This window comes from Enhydra lutris, unplaced genomic scaffold (genome assembly GCF_002288905.1).
Source record: "Enhydra lutris kenyoni isolate GAN:26980312 unplaced genomic scaffold, ASM228890v2 scaffoldscaffold42, whole genome shotgun sequence".
Taxonomy (NCBI): domain Eukaryota; kingdom Metazoa; phylum Chordata; class Mammalia; order Carnivora; family Mustelidae; genus Enhydra; species Enhydra lutris.
This window is the reverse complement of record NW_019154126.1, coordinates 19,328,299-19,339,058: the sequence shown is the minus strand read 5'-3', so window position 1 is coordinate 19,339,058 and position 10,760 is coordinate 19,328,299. Positions and strand designations below refer to the sequence as shown.

At 34.0% G+C, this 10,760-nt stretch overlaps 1 pseudogene; it reads right to left on the bottom strand.

Moving 5' to 3' along the window:
* Positions 1 to 5,173: 5,173 nt before the first annotated feature.
* Positions 5,174 to 7,633, bottom strand: LOC111155525 (annotated as a pseudogene).
* Positions 7,634 to 10,760: the final 3,127 nt, after the last annotated feature.

Sequence of the window (10,760 nt, the reverse complement as noted above, 5' to 3'; positions counted from 1 at the left end):
GCTATTTATGGAAGGTAAAGAGAGAGAGAGAGAGAGAGAGAGAGAGAGAAAGGAAGGATAATGGGGAGGGAAAAATAACAACTTTCAAACAGTGTTTACAACTCCATTTTAATGTCAGATTTCTTGTTCTTGTTACCAGCTTTAACATAGACTTTCTGATGTAGACCATAGGAGGAAATAAAGGGAATTGACTCATAGTGAAACGGCCAGTATCTTGGTCAGCCTTCAGGAATCCTTTCACAGTTGAACTAAGTGAGACTTCAGGTATTCCCAGAAAGGAAGGGAAACAGTGCCTGAAGACACTTTTCAAGTGAAAACAGGAGCTAAACTTTTCACAAAACCCCCTCTGATTCTGATTTACATCCTTTGTACAGAACAGGAAACTGAGGCATGCAGAGGTCAATTCAGCCCTGAAAATCACACACATATTACCAGGGCCAATAACATATTTGTTAGTCATCCTGTTGTTAGAGTGAAATGCATGTGCTTTCTTAAGCTCCTGAAACTGTCTTGACATTTCAAAAAAAGTAATAAGGAAAATATTCCTGTAAAAGGAAAATTTCCTTAACCTTATGATGTCTATCATTTGGAAAGTTCTTCTGGTTTTGTCAGAAGAGTGCTCTGTATGTTTGTGCCTTTTTAACTGCTGTTTCAACAATGGCTAACAAACAAACAAACAAAACCCCATAATATGATCCAGAGGACTTGAGGACATATAAACTGCTTTCACTTGCTTCAACTTTGACCTTAACCATGAGTCCTAATATTTCTTACAGTGGAAAGGGATACAAACTTGCTTAATCAGTTTTTCTATTTCTGCTCTAAGGCCTGAGACCTGAAATATAAAGCATACTTGACTAGTGAATAGAGTTACTTTTTAACCATGATGAGTGCAAGTTATAATAGTAAAGAAATTTGGAATAAATACCAGACACTCCTAATAATGAAAGATAAACATTTGTATACACTTTAATTTCCTTTATTCAAATTAGAGGTTTGTGTCAGAGACTAAACATTTTCAGTGACTGTAAGGAACACATGAAAGCATATATTTGTCCCTGAATAAAATATTATTTCATGTAAATGTATGTTCAAATATATTTTTTGCTAAAACTCTTGAGTTTTTCCTTTCTAGACATAGACTATGAGTGTTTGTTCTATCTCCAGAACTCATGACAGCTACTCAGATTTTCTTACTCTTTCATTAATGCCAACCTCACCTTCTTTGGAGACTCTAATTTCATACAGATGGATATGGGTGAAATTTCACTGTTGGCAGAAAACAACTTTATTCAGCATGTGGCTATTTAGTATCTCATGAGATTAAGAAAATTACAATACTTGGCCTAAATACGTAAATGCTTGATTCACTGAGCTCAGATGTTTTAGTTTCCAAGAATATTATAGAGGATTATTTATAATTATAATTATTTTTATTTTTAGAAGATTTATTATACCTTGAAGCTTGGCAGTGCTTTATGTACAGAAGCTTTCAACCTAGCTGTGGATCTGGAGCTAATGAAAGTATGAGAATAACACAAAACAGGAAATGGTTCACTGGTTTTAAGACTCCATTTATTTAAAAAAAAAAGAACACTGATATTGTAATAATGGTTAAAAATATTTGTGTTAGAGCAATTGTAAAAATTTTATCTTCCATACACAAATAAAATGGGAATTAAAATTAGCTTAACTTTAAAAGAGAAAAAAATAATTTAGCCAGCAAGCTTGTTTTAGTTCTTTGATAAAGATATTTTAACATTTTACAGTGTTTTACACTGAAATAATCAGTCTAAATATTTTGCCTTATAATCAAGATAGTAAAACATTACTTCATTCTTTATTATCAAATGATCAATATTAGCAGTTCAAAAGTGAAGATATTTACTTATTACCAATAAAATTATTATAACTCCTCCTTTCAACTCTAGTTTGCCAATCCTTTTCCACTAACTTTTCAAAATCCGAGCCTCTGTTAATATTTTGTCTCATGACATTACTTTTCTTTATCATTTCCTAACTTAAGGAAGACACTTTTGGTGCCTAATTCAATAGATTTGAACTCCTCCATTATACCTGTGGGATTTTACATGAGTCAGACTCAGACAAAATGACTAGTAATAATTTCCTTTTTTGTTGTTAAGGGTCAGGGGAGTGGAAGTAGAAAGCAAACTGAAAAAAAAAATAAATAAATAAATCTCAGCTCTGTGAGGTTTTCTTGGGAAAACATAATTATTACAAAAGTCCATGTCAGAAGCATTTGTTATGATAATTCTGTATGTGCTTGATTCTAATCAATAGACTCTATGAGATCAAAGATCCCTAAGACTGCGTCTTTTGTTTCTAAATGACAAGCACCTAGGTCATAAGCTGTTTCCTTTTCACTCCTCAGTGACTATTAATTGATGTTTCTCTGACTGAATACATGTTTGAATTTCTTATATACATGCAACCCAGAAGGAAAGAGTAATCAGTCAACAAATATTTACTAAATTTATCATCTATTAGTGCTCTTGAAAGTTACTGTTAAGTCAGCAATACTAGTATTAATTTCATAGAGTACATTCCGGGTTTGGTTGTGATACATAAGCAAAAGCTCAGTTCTTGATATGAAATCTCCCCAAACTTAGCCCAATGACTTGATAAAGTTAGGGTGACAGTCATAAGAAAAACAGAAATAGGTTCCTTCACAAAAACTTTTAAATCACAGTTTTGACATTTCTACCTATAACTAGTTCTATTTTAGAGAAAAATTAAAGGAAAACTTGTATTGCTCTTCAAGAAGTTCACTGCAAATGTTTAGATTAATTTTAAAAGCTTAATAATTAAAAGTAATAGAAAATTTTTCTTTATCCTTAAATAAAACACCTTGATCTTCAAATAGTGTAGCCTAGAATTACCACTTTTTTATTAACAGGTTAAACAGTTCATTTTATTTGAGGTGATTGAGTTGTCCAAGTGTAGTTTTTTTCTCTAATTTATGAGCTTAGCACAAGGAAGATAAATAATACCCACACTGCTTTGTATTCAGGAGTTAGCCTTGGTGTATAGAAATACCTGGTTTAATTTGACATGATTGATTCTTTTATTTCAGAATCTAGTAAAGAAAGCTGGGCTTTTTCCTCTTTACATTTGATAGCCTTTATTAAAAAAATAGTTGTTGAGTACTTGAACTTCATAGTAGATGTTTATAAAATGGTGATTCTTTCTTTTCTTTTTTAGATTATGTTTATTTATTTGACACAGAGAAAGAGGGAGTACAACAAGGGGAGCAGCAGATAGAGGGAGAGGGAGAAGCAGTCTCCCTGTTGAGAAGAGCACTGGATGAGAGGCTGGATATCAAGACCCTGAGGTCATGACCTGAGCCGAAGACAGACACTTAATTGACTGGGTCACACAGGTGGCCATAAAGTGATGATTTTAATGATATGGAGAAGGGGACTTAGGACATACTGCAAATACTTAAATTGCTTTTACTGGTTTGTTTTGATGTCTGAGGAATGTAGAATGTGAAATTTGTACCTAATATCATGATATTTTTACTTACTGTGATAATGTTTGTACTGATTTGTGTATCAAGAGTTAGAAAGTAAGGACAAAAGGATTCCTGTGAAGAGAGGATTGTAATGTCACAGCATTATTATCCATTATTATCCAAGTTATCATTTGGCCAAGGCATCATTCTTAGAGTTGTGTATGTGTAACTGTATACTCCTAAAATTCAGGTTAAGAAGTCATATGGGGATATTTGGCACCTTTTGTAAAAAAGATTTTATTTATTTATTTGACAGACCGAGATCACAAGTAGGCAGAGAGGCAGGCAGAGAGAGAGAGGGAGGAAGCAGGCTCCCTGCTAAGCCAAGAGCCTGATGTGGGGCTTGATCCCAGGACCCTGAGATCATGACCTGAGCAGAAAGCAGAGCCTTAACTCACTGAGCTACCCAGGCGCCCTGGCACCTTTTTTAATTTAATAAGTCAATACAGTAAAGGAAACTGCAGCAACTATAAGGGAACAGAATGCATATTTTACATATTAAGCCTTTCATAACCACAACTGGTTGTGCCCCGGTGGTACTACTCCAGATCCCTTTCAACTCCCCTTGGAAGTTGAGCTTCAACATTTTAGCCTTTGGCTGTCATTAACTTCCAAAAAGATCAACTTTGAGGAGTTGAAATTAGAAACAAATATGTATATTTGACTCACTCAGTTTCCCACTCACTCATTCATTTATTCTTTTTTCTTGGTGTATTCATTTTTATTAAATATATGAATGCCACAGATACTGTGATATGCATATACAGGATGAATAGTCTACCATCTTTCTTTAAGGTGATGACATTCTAGTGAAAGTGATTAAATAATAGAAATATAACAATATAAAGAACAAATAAGATGATATAATTAAAATGAAACACAAGAGATAGCTTACCTAACTTGTTTTATGTGAGCAAGGAGATCTTTTCTAATAGTGTTAACATCTGAGATCATGTTTGAAAAATGTGTGGAAATATCCTAAGCTTTCATGTCTGCAAGGACATTTTGACATAGAGAGAAATATTTAGTATAAATTAAATAGCAAGGGCACCTGGGTGGTTCAGTTGGTTAAGTGACTGCCTTTGGCTCAGTTCATGATCCTGGAGTCCTAGGATCTAGTCCTGCATCAGACTCCCTGCTCAGCAGGGAGTCTGCTTCTCTCTCTGACCCTCCCTGCCTCATGCTCTCTCTCAAATAAATAAAATCTTAAAACATAAATCAAATAGCACAATATGTATTCTAAGAAATACAGGTAGTCTGATACACATGGAATGTACAATGTTTGTTTGGCTTTTGATATGACTCTAAAGATATGTTTGGAAAGGTAAACATAAACTAAATGATGAAGGCCATATAGCCGTATATGCCAAAATAAACAGTAATATTTTGTCCTCCTTCTTGAGAAAGAGATTTAATTATTTAAGCAACAGAAAATGTTGAATAGGTGAAGAATGTGGCACTATTGAGGGAGAATAAAACTGTTCTGCATGATTGTAATTATGGATAATGATATATTTGTCAAAACCTATTAAAGGAGATAATGAAACTTAATGTATGCAATTTTTTTTTACCGTATCCATTATTTTTAATGTTCAGCGTTTATAATACAAGGGCCAGAGCTCTCTCCCCACCTCAAGTTTATAAGTTTTCGATTGGCTTATGAGGCCAATAGGGATACTTCTTATTGTCTAATCTGGTTTCTGGGAAGGCTTCATTCAGGTCCTCAATGGTCATCTGATCAAACGGAATTATGTTCCTTAGCTTCTCCAGCTGTTTTTCGTATTCCACATCCTGGCCTTTGAGAGAGACAAAAACTCAGCACAACTTTTCACATCTTCTTTTTCTTCAGCGTCCACCTGAACAGTGTATTTATCCTCTGGCACAGGAATCTTCAGGGCATTGAACTTCTCAAAGTCATCTACCAAGCCAGCCTTCACCACATTGGCCTTGTAGTAAGCCCAGTCGATAGCAAGGGGTTTCTCAGGGAAAGTATCCAACTTGGAGGTAAGTGTCTCATTCCAAGATTTCAGGGAGTTAGCAATGGCCTTCTGGTTTCGGGGTATGATCTCCCCAAAAGCTACCCAGTCAATGGTTTTTAGAGTGTTTTTGCCCAGCCATCTTGAGATCCTTCACGGACCCCGGCTGCCCAGAGTCCACAGCAGCAAGGAACGGAACTCAATGTATGTAATTTTTAAAAATATGTAAAACTTCAATGGGTCTTAGGAGGGGTTGCAAAAACAAACTAACAAACATTCTAAGTATACTACAGATGTATGAAACTATCTTACCAAAAACAGTAGGGAATAGTTGTTGACTTAAGTAATTTTGGAAATTAGTAGATTCTATAAAATCAAGGCAAAAGGAGCTATACATAAGCACAATACTTTAGTTGACTAAGTTGACAAAGTGAGTAGAAGGTTAGAGATACACAAAGGGAGAAGACTAGAATGATGCATGAGTAAGGGCTTAGAATTGGAGACATCAAAACAAACACATGTTTAGCCTAATATAGATACAGATGGTTACATATAGTTACATGTATATATATGACTTAGTATATATATAAATCTATGTTCTTTATCAGCTGAGAAGGTTATGAAACTCTAGTAGAAATGAACACAAAGAATCCATTACTTGATTTCTAATATCATTCACAGACAAAGGAAGCAAAGCTTCTTGGAAATATGGCAGATTCCGGGATTGGAGCAGGAAGTACACAAGATGAGCCTGAAACATTTTGTAGTGCCAGAAAGTAAGGAACGTTAAAACAAAACAAAACAAAACAAAAAATACAACAAAAATATAAAAATACTGGTAGGCATATGATAAAAGGACACAAAATCCAAATAAAGAAGTTTCTAGTTGCTAAATGCCTTAGAATTAATCAAGTATCAAAATAAATAATAAAAATAATGATAGTATATTTTGTATATTTTTTTAATAGTCCTTCTACATATCATTTAGAAGACCTATGTTATTTGTGATATGAATTACATGTTTGGTCAAAGTACTGGGTACTCTCCAAACATGATCATATCAGTTGAGATAAAGATCTAGTAGAAGATGGGTGACATAGGAAATAGTAACCTTTGGGACAATTAAATATATAGACAATGTATAGACAGAAACACAAATTTTCCACTGAGAGATGACCATAATCATGCATTAGATTGTCCTGAATTAACAAATTATATACTACATAATGACAAAGATGTTATTTCTTAAATAAGCCAATGTTTGTGAAGAAAGCATAGCTTGGATAATTTTTTCTCCAAACTAAATTGGCTTGAAAATTTGGAGAAATTTTTCTCCAAATAGTTTAAAATTTTCCTTATCCTTAATATTTTTACAATGACATTTATTTTTTTAAAATTATAACTAGAAGAAAAATGGCAGATCTATACCTAAAGAAGGCCAATTTATTAAAGATTACTTTTCAGTGTTTAAAGAGTATGTGGTTAAATATATCAGATATATCAAATTTTATATAAAATTATCAAAATATATAAAATTGAAAATAACAATTTAGTTTAAATTTTAATAGAAAATATTTTTCTATTGTTTTCTCTCTGTCTTTTGTCTTTACTTGCGTTTACTGTTCTGGGTAGATTCTTACAGAAGATCAATCATTTCTGAGTTAGTGTTTTGTTTCCTACACAACTTAGAACCAGCCCTGTGTCACTGATGTTACCAAATACAGAAGCATATGAAGAAAAAAGAAATGAATCCAAAGAAATAACTTTCCTACCTTCTCCACCTGAATCCACATTACAATGTTTTTGTTTACACTGTCTGCACAGAAAAATAGTAAGATGGTAAATCAACTTAATGACATTGAATCCTTGGCTAGAAATTTCACACATCCATACATAATTTATTAAGATTGGATGGCTCAGTCGTTTAAGCAAACAACTCTTGATTTTGACTCAGGTCATGATCTCAGGGTCCTGGGATTAAGTCCCACATTGGGATCTGTGCTCAGTGCTGAGTCCACTTGAGGATTCTCTTTCTCCCTCTGTCCCTCACCCCACTCTCTGTCAAATGAATACATAAATCTTGAAAAAATTTTAATAAGAATGAAGCAGAATAATACCTCATACCTGACATTAAATTTTCCTTACTTTCTCATTTGTTTCTGGATTCTTGATTAAGCTTTTTTGGACTGTGTAGGCCATCATGATCTTACTGCACGTGTTTCCAGATATTCCTGATATACCACCTGAAGGACATTGTGTTCTAAATTTTTTTTTAAAATTTTTATTTATTTATTTGACAGACAGAGATCACAAGTTGGCAGAGAGGCAGGCAGAGAGAGGAAGGAAAGCAGGCTCCCTATTGAGCAGAGAGCCCTAAGTGGGTCCCAATCCCAGGACCCTGGGATCATGACCTGAGCTTAAGGCAGAGGTTTTAACGCACTGAGCCACCCAGACACCCCAGGACATTGTGTTCTGACATCCCTGGCATTATCATCTGAGGCAGAGAAATGAATATTGTTATTATTGACAATAATCTTGAAAATAAACTGAAAATAACAATTTAGTCTTGGATCTTAGGACCAAGTTTCAGCACCAAAGCCAATTTTTCAGTCAATTTCTAAACCTCTGAAAATGGAGGTCAAAGGAAAGGAAAGAAGCCAAAATGTTAACTCAGTTTTGATTCACCCAAACAAAGCTACACATATAGATTAAAATGTAAAATTTCCCCTCTGTTAAACTGTCTTTCTACAAAAAATATTTGTTTAATAGTCATGCAAAATATGTTTTGATCTACTTAACAATATAAGTTGTATGAACTGACTCAACAATTTGATATATTTAACCACATACTCTTTAAACATTGAAAAGTAATCTTTAATAAATCAGCCTTCTTTAGGTGTAGATCTGCCATTTTTCTTCTAGTTATAATTTTAAAAAATAAACATCATTGTAAAAATATTAAGGATAAGGAAAATTTTAAACAATTTTACACTGAACAGTCAATACTTGCTCCTTAGATTCTACCAATAATATTAAAATGTGTTTGCTCTTCACTAGCCATTAGGGAGATTCAAATCAAAACCACATTGAGATACCAGCTTATACCATTTAGAATGGCCAAAATTAACAAGACCGTAAACAACATGTGTTGGAGAGGATGTGGAGAAAGGGGAAACCCTCTTACACTGTTGGTGGGAATGCAAGTTGGTGCAGCCACTTTGGAAAACAGTGTGGAGATTTCTTAAGAAATTAAAAATAGAGCTTCCCTATGACCCTGCAATTGCACCTTTGGGTATTTACCCCAAAGATACAGATATAGTGAAAAGAAGGACCACGTGTACCCCAATGTTCATAGCAGTAATGGCCACAGTTGCCAAACGTGGAAAGAACCAAGATGACCTTCAACGGATGAATGGATAAAGAAGATATGGTCAATATATACAATGGAGTATTATGCCTCCATCAGAAAGGATGAATACCCAACTTTTATATCAACATGGATAGGACTGAGATTATGCTGAGTGAAGGAAGTCAAGCAGAGAGAGTCAATTATCATATGGTTTCACTTATTTGTGGAGCATAGGGAATAATACAGAGGGCATGGGGAGATGGAGTTGGGGGAAATTGGAGGGAGAGATGAACCATGAGATACTGTGGACTCTGAGAAACAAACTAAAGGTTTTGGAGGGGATGGGGGTGAGAGGTTGGGTGAGCCGGGTGGTGGGTAATATGGAGGGCACATATTGCGTGGAGCACTGGGTGTGGTGCATAAACAATGAATTCTGAAATACTGAAAATAAATAAAATAAATAAAAATTATAAAACATGTTTGCTCTATCACAAAATTGCATATCAATCAGTGCATAATTTTACTGCATTTTTGACACAAATAGGTTGCAGACATTAGTACCATTTTCTTAAACACTTTAAAACAAATACCATTAAGAAGAATTCTGTAATTGTTCATTTATTTCTTTGAGGTGAAATTTATATACAATGAAATAAAAAAATCTTATACTATCTGATGATTATTGAAAAATGTTTATTCCTGAACATGTCATGATGACATTGATATTAACATTAATTCAGATAATAATGTTGTGTCCTTTCTTTTTCTGAATAAGCTCCACACCGAGCATGGAGCCCAGTGTGGGTCTTGGACTCACAGCATTGAGATCAAAAGCTGAGCAGAAATCAAGAGCTAGATGCTTACCTGAGCCACCCAGGCACCCCTGTTGTCTCAATCATAATTTTTAGTTTATAGAAATTTAAGTGAATATTACATATTGAAGAATGCCTTCTCCTACTACCTTATTGATTTTGTAAAAATAGCAAATCAGAAATTATTTTATGAATTCAGTAAATAAGAGTAACTGTGTTTGAGGAAGATAATATTAAACAAGAAACCTCAATTCATTCTCCTTGGTACAAATAGAGAAAACTTAATTGCAAATAGAGTGGAAAGTTTCTTATTTCTTGAACAGAATTGCTTTATACCTGATAATAATCAAAGAAAGAACTACTTATTATTTCCCCAGATTTTCTATCCTGGCTCAAGAAAACAAAGTGTTAGTTATTCATGGAAAAGTATTTTGTATTAATCTTTGTTGATGAATTAAAAATTGAAAATATTATCTTTTTTGCCTTGGGGAAAAATTTTCTTATAGATTATTATCCAAGCAAATAGCCAGTGTTTTAAAACAGAAAAAATTATGAAATAACACTAACCCACACACATATATAACAAAATCAAGCCTTTATTAGATTTAATTAAATGTTAGAAATGTTGTGAAAAGAAAGTACAACTCTTTTTATTAAAACCTCAAGTTTTTAAACTATTGGACAGTGAAGTGCCATGTTATTGAGTGGGTACTAATTTTTACAAATTTTACTCAATGTATTCAGGCTTATGATTGGATGGTTAAGATTCTCAGACTTGGAGATACTTAGTCATTCAAGCTAAATCTTGGACTTCTTGAAGTTTATCTCTTTTTTTTTAAGATTTTTTTTTGGATTTTATTTATTTATTTGACAGATGGAGATCACAAGTAGGCAGAGAAGCAGGCAGAGAGAGAAGAGGAAGCAGGCTCCCTGCTGAGCAGAAAGCCCGATGTGGGGCTCGATCACAGGAGCCTGGGATCATGACCTGAGCTGAAGGCAGCGACTTTAACCCATTGAGCCACCCAGGTGCCCCTTGAAGTTTATCTCTTAATTAACACATTATAAGTTCAAAAGTCTTGTTCCTGGGA